This window comes from Xiphophorus hellerii, chromosome 2 (genome assembly GCF_003331165.1).
Source record: "Xiphophorus hellerii strain 12219 chromosome 2, Xiphophorus_hellerii-4.1, whole genome shotgun sequence".
NCBI classification, from domain to species: domain Eukaryota; kingdom Metazoa; phylum Chordata; class Actinopteri; order Cyprinodontiformes; family Poeciliidae; genus Xiphophorus; species Xiphophorus hellerii.
This window is the reverse complement of record NC_045673.1, coordinates 19,560,609-19,574,885: the sequence shown is the minus strand read 5'-3', so window position 1 is coordinate 19,574,885 and position 14,277 is coordinate 19,560,609. Positions and strand designations below refer to the sequence as shown.

The 14,277-nt window shown below is 50.6% G+C and overlaps 1 protein-coding gene across 9 annotated transcripts in view; it reads left to right on the top strand.

The window, feature by feature from the left end:
* mical2b (microtubule associated monooxygenase, calponin and LIM domain containing 2b) overlaps positions 1–14,277 on the top strand; it is a 385,618-nt gene that overhangs the window by 183,153 nt on the left and 188,188 nt on the right. The window lies entirely within an intron of this gene.

Genomic DNA, 14,277 nt, shown 5'->3' with positions numbered 1-14,277 from the left:
CACAGGAGCCGGAATGTCATGATCTGGAGCTGGTTCACCTCGATCATAGACATGAGCTGAATCATGAAATATTGCCGCGTAGGTCATCAGCCATACAACAATGGCCAGGTCCGAGGTCTCATGGAGCCAGTAGAGGACCACCAGGATCCCCCAAACCGTTGCCCAAAGAGCCAGAATTATCCACTTTTGCATCCAAATTCGCCGTCCCCGACCCTTGATAGACAAGGCCTGGCGCGCTAAGTAGACAAGGATGGATACTGCGAAGAGCCCTTCTAGAATAGCCGTGAGGATCTTAAATGGGGCGGTTCGTGTGGCTTGTGTGCCCCTAAGGACCAATTCCAATATCAGGGCTGTGGTATCGGTGATGAGCCATAGGCAGACCACAACACCCCTGCGCCAATTAATGCGAGTACGGCCCATCAAGTAACAAGCGAAAAGGGATGAAGCCAACCCCCATTTGTGGAGAATGATGGGACGGAGGATCAGCTTGGCATATCCTTGCAGCGCGACGAAGATCCTCATAGGATGTCCCTTAGGCCAAGGACCGGTGTGGCAGAAGACTACCCAGGCCAGGGTAATCCCTAAATGCTCAAGGGTACTCACTTGAATCGGTGCAAAAAGTGAGTTGGGATTTGATGAGTTGGTTGAAGAGTTGGCTTCCATGATGTGAGATGACGGTTGCACTGGATCAGGTCCTGTCGGCAGCTGCGGTGAAGGTTGAATGGCTCGCAGGCACACGGCAGCTCTCTCTTATGCAGAAGTAGGCTCCTCCTTCGGGGGGAGGTGCTGGTAGTTCCTCTTTTTGCAACGACAAAGTGCTTTCAGCCACGCCTCCAAGACGATTTTGCCGATGAGTATTGCTACGGCGACGCCCAGGAGACCTAAGAGATATGGCCATAGCACGCTTAAAGCGTCTAGCAGCCACTGTTCAACAATGTTGAGGCCTTCCTCCACCACATGAGCAACTTCTTCCACAACCTCGGTGGCGACGGCCACCACAGTTGCTCCCAAAGTCTCATACCAGAGACAGTCATGTTTATCAGAGCCTTCTCCACATTGCTGCCAATTCTCCGTAGTGGTGGAGCAGGTGAGATTGGAGTATAACAGGTTGGGTCCTACCCAGTCAAACCCTGAGTCTATGTTCCCTTCACACAGACTTTTCCGGAAAGCATGTCCTTCGGCGATGGCTATAAGGGGATTTGGGATGAAGGGAACAGGAAGACCAAGGATGCTCTTGCGCTTCTGGAGGTGATATCCTAGAATTGCATCGGTGCAGGTCCGGCCGCTCACTATCGCCCTTCGCCATTGTCCATTGATTCTTCGCCAAGTGACCTCAGAAGAGTGAGTGTCATACTCATCTGCATAATGGTCTTTGCAGTAGCTTTCCCACCCCCGGACAGTTCCGCAGGGCCGTCTGGCCAAACTTATTACGCATTCAAGGATGTTTTTTGTGTTATTCTTACAAATCATGCGCCAAGGTCTGGGGTTGACATAGCTATCAGGTCTCCAAAAAACTCCAGGCCAAATCATGCGGTCTTTAGAATAAACCGTGGCGATGTACTGGTACTTGACCCAATAGTTAGTTGATTCCATAAGGCATGGTGTTACCCAGGCTTCAAACTCATCTTGTTGGAGTCCCCACCACTCGTAGTCCCAATTTCGAGTGTAATCCTCGTACCAAGCCCGCAGAGCCCACTTGGCCGTAGGTGCTTTGTCAGGATCAGGGCAGTTGTACCTCCAGGTGGAGTGAAAGGCGTTTCCAGTTTGCCAGAGGTCACAACGTGGCGACGAGTGGGTTTTCTTCCAACAGGTGTCATTTAGGCTCTCAAAAATTCTGTTGGCGACACATTTGTCAATTTTTGCAAAGTCCGTTTTAGGAGCGCTCAGAAGGTCGTCAGGAGTTGGGAGGCGTTGCGTACGCAAGTTGGCAATGTGTAGCTCAGTTAGTCCAGTATGAGAGCGAACTGTCCCCTCTGGGAAGTCTCCCATAAAGTACGTTTGGTCTTCGGCTATGTATGTCCATGGAAACGTATCGTTCAACCAGGTTTCAATCTCCGTACGGACTGATCTGACAGAGTGCCATAACTCAGCCCAGTATTCTTCCACGGCCAAAACCATATAATTCGTCCCCACACATCTGGTAAACTTATTCCAGAGGCAAGGGTTCAACCAAAGAAAGTGGTGTTGGTAACAGTGCTTTTGCTCTTCTTCATACATAAACCGTCTAGGTCCTTGTCTGATCAGGAAAGCCGTCATGTTAGTCAAATTGGCTGGTGTAGGCGAAATCGTTGCATTGACTGGAAGATTACCTCGGGAGGCATTTCTGTAGGTCCAGTTCCCCGTTGGTGCTGTTGGGATGATGTCATCTTTTCTACAGTTGAGGTGATAGTCTCCCCAAAACTCTCCTCGTGGGAGCCAGGCTCGACAGCCTGAGGACCTGTGTGGGGCTGGGTATACTACTTCGGTATCCCAGTACCCTTGATTTGGCAACAGTAGCAGCGACCTACAGGCCATGTTGCAATGCCATTCTGGCATACCTCGATCCGGATGAATCCAGTTGCATCTGACGGTCCTTCGCTCTTTGTATTGCAGAACCCGTATCCAGCAGAGCACTCCGGTGTCGAGGAAGTCATAGTTGTAGATCTCCCAGGTGCGATTCAGAAGGTCGTCCAGAGTGGAGTCGTTCAATCCGAAAGCTCGGCGTTCCACGTACTTTTTACCGTTGTCTTTGGCGAACAGTCCGGTTCGGTTCTGGACAGAAGTTTCGTTGTCCCATGGTACAAAAATAACCGTGGTGCTTGTATTCCAACAATTGAAGTTAGCGTACTTGGAATGTCCATAGGTGACTCTTGTATGCGTAAGATACCACGGTCCAACTCCGATGAAGTAGAAGATAGTTGCAAGAACAGCAGCAGCAAACAGCAGGGCAAGAAGCGTTAGCAGCCCTTTCAGGCATAGGGATTTTCCGGTTATCGTAGTCGTTTTTCGTAGCAAAGGTTCGTTAGAGGTTTCCGAGTCGTCGTCAGTGTCAGTAGAGTTGTCTGACTCCGATGTAACATCCAGCAACTCCGGGTCTGTAGGCCGGCGCTTCATGCCGATAGCATCCATCCTGGCCAGATTAGTGCTTCTCTGGGGTCCGATGTATCAGGCTTTGCACAGATCTTCCCCAAAGCCTTGAGGTGGCCCTGGTTGGCAGGGTTCTTTCCAACCCGTCTGGTGGCCCTTCTCTGCTGCAGGGCTGTAAATATGGGAGAGGGGTAGGGTAAATCAGGCTCCAACCCCCTCCACACCCACTTCCAGTGGAACACCCTCCAGTAGTCCGGCCGAGGAAACGCGCCTTGGGCGGTGCCAGTTTTCAGCGCCTGGTCATACCAGGATTCGTGTTTGTACCCTATTGGGGCCGGTACGGAGATGTAGGTGTACAATGATTGTCCATGCAGAGTTAGTCTGGTGCGGTACCCCCAGGATGACGGAGTATAAATCCTCTGGTGTGGTGGATTGGGGTAGACCCTGTCTATTTCCAATTTCAATGGAAGCCTGGTGTTATTAAATATATAACATTCTGGATTCATTTCCCTCTTTATTATGGTTTTCGCCATGCTTGGTGAAGTGGTCCAAATGACCATGTCATTGAGTGAAATTTCACAATACAGTCCTTGCAGTGGTTCAAGATAATGGGGACCCCACCTAATCCGTAGCTCGATCCCCCGTACCCTGAGATACACTGTATTAAAAGTCCATGGTAGAGATCTTGGACACATAGGGGAGATTGAGGCAAAATTAACCGTGTTTTCGGATCCTCTTCCTTGCCAAGCAGGCGGTGCGGTAGGGATAAATAAATGTGGCTTCGTGGAAGGGGGCGTCGTGTATTCTTCACTTTCCCCCACCTGTTTTACGTTTTGGAAATTGGTGGGTCGGAGATATATGAGATACTTGAGAAAATAGGCCTCGGTGAGCGGATTGGAAACAGTGAAATCTTCTCTTGGCATATCGAGTAGAATGGAGGTGGTAGGGAGTCTTAAAAACGGGCCTCTGTCTGATAGTCCCGATGAGACTCCAACCCCCACTTTGAACAATCTAGTCACAAAACACTGTCTCCCCTTTCGCTTTTTGGTTTTTTGCTGACCTTTAGACTTGACGACTCGTTTTTCTCCTTCCGGTGCGTCCATCAGTTTTGGTTTGTCTTTCTCCATGGAAATGCTGAGGCGAGTTTCTGCCAGGCGTGAGTTTTGGGTTTCTTCTTGGGAGGCTCCGGTTCCGTGCTGGACACGGTGGCGTAAGTCTGCTCGTCTGGTACCACTTTGATGGCTGCTCCGACTGAGTAGATCCCTTTATAGGGGACGGTGATCATGCGCACTGACAGCTGGACTTGACAGGAGGTGCTAGGATCAGAGGGCGTGCCCGCCCTGTGAGCCACGCCTCCCGGGTGTTGCAAAACTCCATCCCGAAACTGGGATTCCGCTGTCACCCAGTACAGGCAAGACTTCTCCTTTGGTCTCACCGCATTGCTGCCCCATCCGTCCACCTCAGTGGTGTAGTAATACATATCTGAGCTGCGCACCCCATCTTCCCTTGGTACATCCGGCAGATCTACTATTGGTATTGTGCAGTCATTGATGACCTCCAAAATCAGATGTGCCCAGGTGGTCAGTTCCCAGGGGCCTGTCCACCCACCATTAACGGCTTGCTCTCGGGCGTCATCTGGGAGTGCACTTAGCTCCTCAGCTGATGGTTGGTATGCATGAGGCCGATGTACCCGGAAGACCACAGGAGAGTGGTTGGCATTCAGTGGTGGAAAGGACAGGGGAAGCTCTAGCAGCGTCATACGGCCAGGCGGCTTGAACAGAATCCCACAGGACATCATGCGGTCCTTCTTCCCTCCTCCACACCCATGGGTCCAGTTCTTCTGGAGTGTTCGGAGGAGCGGAAGGTCCTGGTAATATTATCGGTATGGGGCTCCCATAGTTCGATTGCACTCGCCCATAGGTTCTGTAATATCGCAGCGAGCTGTAAAACCTTGTCACTTGCCACCCCTCAGCTTCGCCTGTCAGTGTTACCTCTCCGCTCCTTAGCTGGTCCTCGCACACAGGACAGTGGTGTAGCTCATTTCCATCCCACGTGCAATAACAAGTTCTTGGTTCTTCCTTGAGCCACCCCCATTGGGTTTCCAACTTAAGCCGGGGCAGGTAACCCACTCGGCAGTTCCCACAGATTGTATTGTTCAACACCGTGACCGGGGAGACGCGAAGATGTTGTAGCATCTCTGCGGTAGCCCCCTGGTGCCTTGGCTTCTCACGGCCTGGTCCTTCCCAGATAATGGGGAGATGGTGGTCTGTTAAACAAACCGGACAGCCGCTTTTAGCTTTCCCCAAACCAGCATTTCTCTCTCCTCCTGACAGGACTCCATCTTTAGCCCAATCCAATTTCTTCAGGGCTCGTCCTGCCCAAATCCCTGAAGGTGTTCTTCTAATTACAACCACCCCTTTCACGGTGGCCAGTCCGAGATAGGGTGGAATGGTACATGATTCACTGGCCATTTCACCGGCTTCTGTTTCACTTTAGTCAGGAACTGGCTTGAGCTGCTCAACTCCTTGGATCCCTTTTCTTTCCAGCAATACTGTGTTCCTATCCAGTACTTGCTTGACGATGTCAGTTGTGTCAAACTTGGGTTTCACTGCTGCATGCACAGGTTGCTCTCTTGCTTTGACCCACACGCGCTGTCCCTCTCGGAATGGCACTCTGGGCGTCAGCTTCTCCTTTTTGTCGCTGGAGCCCCGCCCCACTTCCTTCGTGGTGAACGGCCGTTGGTTGAGTTCCATCGCAGGGGCGGGTCTTTCGGCTCTGCTTCTGTCGTTCAGGGCCTGCCCTATTTCCACCGCTTGGGTGCTCCAGCTGTTGGTGTTAGCATTTTTAGCTATCCAGCTTTTCACTAACCCTATGGCTCGTTCCACCACTCCGTTAGCTTGTGGGGTGTAGGGTGGCGAGTAAACTCGCATCACTCCATACTTCTGACACCACTGGTCAACCTGTGAATTACGGAAATGAGTCCCATTGTCCGTGCGCAGCTCTTTCGGGATTCCCAGGGCACTGCATACTTGTTCCAGCATGCCGACAACGCTATTGCCGTTTGCTTTCCTGGCTGCTTTTGTAGTTACAAACCCCGACATAGAATCCACCAGCACTAAGAGGTACTTTTCACCTCTCCTTCCTGTTATCCCCATGGGACCTGCAACATCCATGCAGACTGAGCCCCAGGGGACCGTGCTTTTGATGGACAACCCATCCATCCGCTGCCCTCGGCGACCTGCGTTGTATTGACCACACACTTCACAGTCCCTTAGCACGCGTTGGACTTGTTTCACTGGGATCCAAAGATCTTGCTCCTCCAGTTCCTTACGGGTAGGTCGCACGCCTGCATGTCCAAGGGCCTCATGCACGCTCCGCACGACCTCGACCACGTATTCTTCTGGGACCTCCCGTCCTCTGGGAGTTACTGTCCCACTTCTCGGTACCGACAAAGACGATCTTTCTTTGTTGGACATAACAGTCCACTTCATCATTCCCACGCCAATGAGCTCCCTCATGCGTGTGTGCTCTTTGATGCTCAACATCTATTTCCAACTGCAGTTTTAGCTCAGCAATCTTTTTCCACAAGTCTTTGTGTGCCACTGGCTTGCCCTTTGCTGTCTCGAAACCATTTTCTTCCCAAATGGCCAAGTCCTCTCTAAGGGCCTGAGCACAGTAGTAACTGTCGGTTACTAACCTGGCACTTTTGATTTTCCTTTTCACCAGCTCCAGCAATCCTTCCAGTACTGCCGTCACTTCTCCGGCTTGAGCACTACCGGGGGCCTTTCCTTTCTGACGGCATTTCTCTTTGCCATCCTGCTTCAGAATAAATCCCCAGTATGCCTGACTGGTCGGACCCCTTTCTGGATCCATCGGTGTAGATTGTCCATTCCGGTTGTCCTGGCTTCTCAGGTGTTTCTTGTGGTTTTTTCTTACTGGTGGGTTGTGCTGGCCCAATTTCAAGCTCCGGGTCCAGCAAGATGTCCTCCCATCTTCCCCACCGAGTATTGGTTGCTTTAGTACTTTCCACAGTCCCTTTTCTTAGGTACTTGTGAACTTGGCTTTGTGTGATGACTTTAACTGGTTGTCCTTGTGCTAAATCCTTCAGCACGCCCCAATATCGAGCTAACACCGCTAGCTCCTTCTCCTCCTGCGGGTATTTCTTTTCAACAGAAGTTAGGGTGTAACTCCACTAGGGTAACCAAGCCTCCATTTTCATTACTCACTTTGATCATGGCATCGTCATTCTCGCAGCTGATCTCTGCCACTAGTCTTTCTGACAAACTCCTTGGCTCCAGTCTCACAGCTGCTTGAATGGCCCTTCTCAGTTCCTCTAGGTTCTGTTGATTGGCTGCTGTCCAGACCCAGGGTCTTTTTCCGTCTGTCTCATCGTCCTCACTTTTCCTCAGGCAGTGGTACAAGGGTTTGGCATATTTCTGATAGTTGGGCACATGGTCTCTGACATAGTTGCACAATCCCAATATTTTCTGTAAGTCATTTTCTGACTGAGGTGGTTGAATGTTCGTCAGCTTTTCTCTGTACCCATCAGAGAGTCCCAAGTCCGACGTGACTTGGAAGCCCAGATAATTCACTTGGAACTGTCCAAATTGACATTTCTTGAGGTTTAACTTTAACCCTGCCTTGGTGAGGTTTTCAACTACTTTTTGTAGCCTTTCTAAGTGTTCTTCTTCTGTGTCATCAGCAATGAAAACATCATCAATGTACACAGTTGCTCCTACGTCCCCCAGTACTTCCATCACTGCTGACTGGAACACATTTGGGGAGTTCTTGTAGCCTTGGGGTAACCTTTGCCACACATAGCTTTTGCCTTTGTGGGTGAATGCAGTTTTACCTTGCGACTGTCTGGCGAGGCGTAGGGAGAAAAATCCATTAGCTAGGTCGATGCAAGACTTGAACTTCTTGACTCGAAGAGTTTTCAGCGCTCCTTGTGGATTGATTAGACTGGCTCGGTTTGCTATTGTTCTCCGATTCAGGGCCTTGAAGTTGATGACTGGCCTCCAACCCCCTCCAGCCGATTCAGGTTTCTTCACCGCCTGGATGGGGCTGTTGGTGATCGGGTTGAGTTCCTCTCTGATGATCTCTAGGGCACCCAGTTCCTTCACGATCTTGTCCATCTCCTCGACTGCTCCCGGGTTCAACGGGTACTGCCGAACAGGTGGATGAACCCCACCTTCGATGTGATGAACAAACTTTGGGCCCAAATCTCCACAATCGTTCTTGAACCGTGCCACCTGCGCCGTAACGATGATCTCACGCAGCTTTTCTTTCCCAGCCGGGGAGAAGTCACTCTCTTCAAGTTTCTGTTCTGTCACCGTTGGTATGTCGACCGGCTTGTACCAGTCTTGCTTCTCTGATCCTGTTTGGGTCGGGCCGACTTTCACCAATCTTGCTTTCAGGCTTGTCAGCCTTCGCTCCAGTCGGCGATGTGTGCCTTTCTTTTTACTGAGTTCGTCTAAGTCTTTTACTGTGAGGAGATTGTAGGGACCTTTCACCCACACTACTCCTTTCCAGGTCCCATACGGCATTTCTTCTACTTTTCCATTAGCAAACTGAACCTTCAGGTGTCCTGCTGTTTTTAGGTCTTTGCGGGTCATCGACACCTCCGCTCCTGTGTCCACCAGGTAGGGTACTCCCTCCACTTTAGCGTAGATTTCGTCCCCCTCCCAGTAGGCATTTTCTAGAACGACCCGCGACCTGGACGCCATTACTTTGGTGACCCTCCGGCCCCGGCTTTACGGGACTCACGGAGGGCCGTCCTCTCTTCTGGGCTCAATTTCCTATACTCCTCATCTGTCAGGAACTGACCTTTTCCTGGCTGGTTTGATGAAGCCGGAGGGTTGGTCGGTTTCCCTTGTGGTCCTGGTGGTTTCTGCTGGAACGGCCGGTTCCGGAAGTTGGATGGCGGTGCTCCTTGTTGAAACGGTCTGCTCTGGAAGTTGGATGGCGGTGCTCCTTGCTGGAACGGTCTACCCTGGAAGTTAGATGGTTGTCTGATGTTGACCCTTCCAGGTGGCTTTGCCGATTGGCTAGCCTCCTTCTTCCTTTTGTCCTCGTAGTACTGCTGTTCCAGGTCGAATCCTTGCACTGCTACATCCATCTGAGCGATTGTTGTGCTTCTCACTGGCAACTTGACGAACACGATCTCTCCTCTGCGTCCTTTGGTCACCTCACGCAGTACCTTCACATATCTCGCAGGGGAAACAGTCTGCTTAAGTGTGTGCCACAGCGGTTCCAACCGGCTTCCCTTGTCCAGCCGTCCTCTGGCTCTCTTCACCTGGGACTCTTCATCATCCATGTCCTCCAACACCAGCCTTTCATAGTTGCTCTGCGCTGAATCTGTTCCAACCATCGGGTCCGAGGTCACGCTGGTCAGCCACAACTTTTTGGCTCCCTCGTGGTTGGTGGTAGACAGCACAGTTGGCCAAACATCTTTCAGATACTCCTCATTGTTTTCGTCTGCATTTTTACTCCTAATCACCAGCCTTAGATTCTTCAGCTCGGCGTAAGCGTCCTGTCCCGTATTAGTGGCAGGTAGCTGAGCTGACACCTCTGGTTGTCTCGCCGGGATCTGCGGTCCTGGCTCCGAAGACGTCGCCTGAGGTTCCTCTTCATCAGCCGACACTTCGTCCAGCTGCTGTTGAGTTTCCCTGGAGTACTTGTAGGCGGCTTTCTTCAGTCGTCGCAGCATCACATCATACATAATTCCAATGTATGCGTTCCTGAAGTTGGTAGTCAGGGAATAGTGTGCTGTCAGGGTGGAGCAGGATGGTGTCATCAGGATGTTAGCCCATTCTCCGATTGTTGCTTCCACCTCGAGCTGCACCCGGTCTCCCAACCTGCTGGCCCATCCTGCCGGGATCTGGTACTCGGTTTGGCCGATCTCTGGTACATACGTACGCCGTCCGTCATTAGCCTGCACTGGACCCCAGGTCACGTCTCTCGCCAGTCTTTCAGAAGATTTCTCGATGTCAAAGGTCTCCATTTCTTTCTTCTTACCCCGGTGCTGTCCTGTTCGGAGTGTCTTGTGTTCTGTCGGTGGTTGCTTCGGGTCGGAGAAGACACTGCCGTGATCACTTTCCTCTTCTTCTTCTCCAGGATGTTCGATCTCCGGCTGCTCCTCTTCGTCCTCCGAGTCGCTGAGGTCCTCATACCGCTGTTGTCGAAGAGGTTCTCTCCCAGGGGAGTTCAGCGGTCGAATCTTAGCTGGTTTCATCGGTCCTTCTTCTTTCGGGACCGTCGGCTGCTCATTCTTGACTCTTCCCACATTGGGTTTTTTCAGTTCACTGCGGTTCTCTTCAAACGAGAACTCCTTAACGTACCTTGCTGCGGAGGACCCTGGTTCAACAGGTGCCTCCTTTATTTTTATCCTGGGTGGCTGCACGGCCTTGACTTTACCTTTCTGGGTGGTGTTTGAAACCTCACTCTGGGGAATTTTTAAGGGATATTTCTTGATTTCTTGTGATGGATGGCTAATGCGGCATTGCTCCTCCATCTCAGCTGCCAATTTCACCCCTTGCTCAGTGCGGAGTCGATGCAGACGGGGGTCAACCACCACTACCACCTCTTTGAGCACAAAGAAATGACTGTTGGTTCTGGCTATATTCACCACTCCGTTCTCCGCAATTGATCTGGCGGTGTCCCTCGGCAGATCCGGTGATCTTAATCCCTGCACACTCACTATTACTCTTCTCATGCATTCGTTGCTGGCTGCCGTCAGGCCCCGCTCGAGTCCGTGCCACATCTTCTTCCGATATTCCTCCAGACTCTCTCCTTCTTGGTACGCGTCAATCGGGACTAGGATTACAGCACCATAGGGGAGATTATGGCCTTTCATTATTATTATGTCTCCTCGAGTTGCTGCACTACAGGAAGCTTCCAGCAACTTTGAGTCTGTTTTGTAACACTTTCCTGCCTGGTTCTTAAGGTTGCGTCGGAAGTTTTTATTGTGGATCTTGTATCTGTCGTTGGTGAACACAATTAGCCCATCACCCTCAAGATCCCATATCCCTCCAATAAACTGATAAATCATGAGCCCGGATTGCAGTCTTATGCTGACGGTCCCTTGTGGTATTTCGGCCAATTCTCGGGCCATCCTCCAGGTGTCTGATTTCTGAGTCTTCTTCTTGGGGCGGTCGGGGCCCCGCTGCTCCTCGTCCGATTCCTCCCCGTCCTCGTCGGAACTGCTGGCCGCTGGAGTCTCCGTAGATGGCAGAGGATGCTTCCTCTCCGTGCTGTGGACTCGGGGATGAAACCCGAGCTCCCGACCTCGTTGAGTGGACCAACTCCTGGCCGCTTGCTCCCATTGCTCCTCAGAGAGACTGCCGACGGGCGGCTCTTCGGGGTCGTCCTCATTAGCCGGTGCAGGTGGGATGTCCTCGTTCCGCGATGGACCCGGTAGAGCTGAGGGACCTCCGGCGTTGTCGTTGCCGCTGTCGTCGCTGCTGTCACCGCCGTCGTTGTCGTCGCTGCCGCCCGTCAGGTCTATCAGAGCCCTTGAAGGTTGCTCCTGCTGGCGAGTCGGTGTCGTGGCTCTGCTGGCCAGATGGGATGGAGCCTCAGCCACCTCCGACTCCGCCCGATCGGGGACTTGCTCTTTTTCTTTGTCCCTTTTGTAGGTAAAGAGTCTCTGTAGTGCCTCAGAGCACTCTTTGTAATGGCGCACTCCCTTAACCTGGGGGTTTACCAGGATTCCGTCGATACCTGCTGCCATTGTAGCGGTCTTTACCACACGGTCATACTTCTCGGAGGGGCTGTAAACGGTCCGCAGCATACCCCCCGTCCATCCTTCAAGGAGCTGGGCGAACCATTTCAGCCATTCTGCAGCCTCCGTCTTCTTGGTAACCTTCACTGGGCATCTGACGACTCCCAGGCGGTGTCCCTGCCTAAGTTGGGTGCAGTAGTATACGTGATTCCGTACTAGGATCTCCAGTAAGTCCCGAGCCCTGTCCTTACTGGTGTGGTAGTGAGAGTCAAAGAACTTCCTTTTATTTATCTCAGTCCAGGTTTCCAATCCATCGCCGAGTAATATCAGCTGTACCGGGATTCGTGTTATAGTAGATTGGGAAAGACAGGATTGATGGTTTTTCTCATCCCGGCTGATTTTGCTTGCTTCTTGTTCCATTGCTGGCTTTTGCAGGGGATTCCGCTCCCCTCCTTCTTCTTCCTCACTCATAGTTGTCTTTGTCTTCGAGTCGCCTATCCCCCAAAGCCTCTCTTTGCGCCTTCGAGTAGGGATGGGTCCAGGCTGTGTTGGCTACTGGCTTCACTGTCTGGATCTGGTCATTCTATCCTCAGTAGAAGCTTTCCCTCACCTGTATGCTATACAGTTACTGCGAGGGTTGCGACTGATGGCCTTATCAGTCACCACTAACTCTCCTCCCTAAGAGTTAGCAACCCAAGTGAGCTATTCAGAGTCTCACATCTGTTTTTACTGACTTGGTGTCTTTGGGGCCCGCCTACTCAGTTGTGCGCCGCCCCACGTTGGGCGCCATGTCGGTTATCCTGCAATAGTCAGCCCCGCCCACTCCTCACTACTCCCCAGGGCTGCCTACTGACCAGTTCTCCGTCTAACAGGTCCGGAAAATCTCTGAGTCCTGGGTATTACCCTAAGAGTACTCTATAAGAGATAATCTATTTAAACTGGTGGCGAAAGTGATTCGTCTAGCTCTAACTACCTCCAATCCAGAAGTTATGACCCTTTACAGTTAAGAAACAATCAGCTGAGTAGCCCTCGCAGCTGCATAATTCCAATAACCACTTCTGTTAACGGTAGCCCACTTTCTAAATCATAACTTGCACTTGGAATCGGCTAGATTATGTTTAGTGACTTAGATGTAAGTCCCAGGGTCATTATTTACTCTCACCAAAGGAAATTATGAAGCCTCCTATTTACTGGAATCATGTACATTAGTTTTACCTTGATTAAAAGAACTGGACAAAGATTAAATGACTCTATTAATTCCAATGTCCACCAACCTCATCAGAATTTTATAGTATAAATTTATTAAGCAAGCTTAAGCAGGGATATGCGACATACAGATCAATAATCAATTGTAAATAGATCAAAAACAGTGTAATAAAATTTACATGTACAATCATACTACTCTGTCTCCTTTCCCTAAGAGTTAAGTCGCAAGTTCTGAAATAGAATTTCAATGAGCAGATTCAACTCATACCCAGACGATGGTGGATCTTTTGGCAACAGGAGTTTCTTGCATCCTTGGTTGAGGTCTTTGCCTTGTGTGGGAAAACCCTCCTCAGAAAGGAAACAAAGCAGAACGGGTCTGAACCCTTTTTGCAAGACCCAGTTCTTCCTCCCTGTGGGACCTTTGTCCTTCCTCCAAGTCTTGCTGCAGAGTTTGGGAATGCTGGGTTGAGACGAGACCAGCGGTCGAATAAAGAACCAGAGATGGGGCGATGGAACCCAGTCCTTCCTTAGCGGTGTGAAGTCCGAGCTTCCCCGTGGTTCTGAAGTGCGGTCCGTAGCTTAATCTGCTCCTCTGTGAGTTGTTTCTCCTTCTGCGCCGCCGGACTGGGAACAGCTGGTTCCTCTTTTCAGCCCCTTTTTATGCCTCTCCTCACCATGTGTGTGTATGGGAAGGTTTGGCCTACGTGACTTTCTTCACGGCCGCTGTGTCTCATGAAAAAGTCCCCCCCATTTCTCAACCTGCTTGCTGACCACAGTGGAATTTCCCGTCCTTCTCCTGTCTTCCTGTGCTCCTTGGCCATCTGTTCAGAACTGCTTGCGACATTTCCTGTTTTCAGGGCTGTACTGCACATTCGTCTTTTCTATGTTCTATAACTCACTTTATCTATTAAAACTCAGTAAACACATTCAACTTGTTGTTAAATTGATTTCAGATGATTATAACTTCATATTCATTGACAATACATCACATCTTTTCCATACATCACATCTTTTCCTTGTTGTTAATTATTAACATAATCATTACCTATTTAAATCATTACAGATCATTAATCAGAGATGCTTTGCAGAAAGTTATTGAGTGATTACTTATATTCATGTTATTCAGACTTATTCAACTTAATTAACTTTTAATCAAACTTCAGGATTACTTTATCTTTCCAAGCCATTATGCATCTTTTTCTGCGTGTGCCTGGAAGGATCTCATACCCTTATGCCAGTTTTCTTGACACCATGAGCGGCGCTGAGCTGTGAGGACTGCCAAT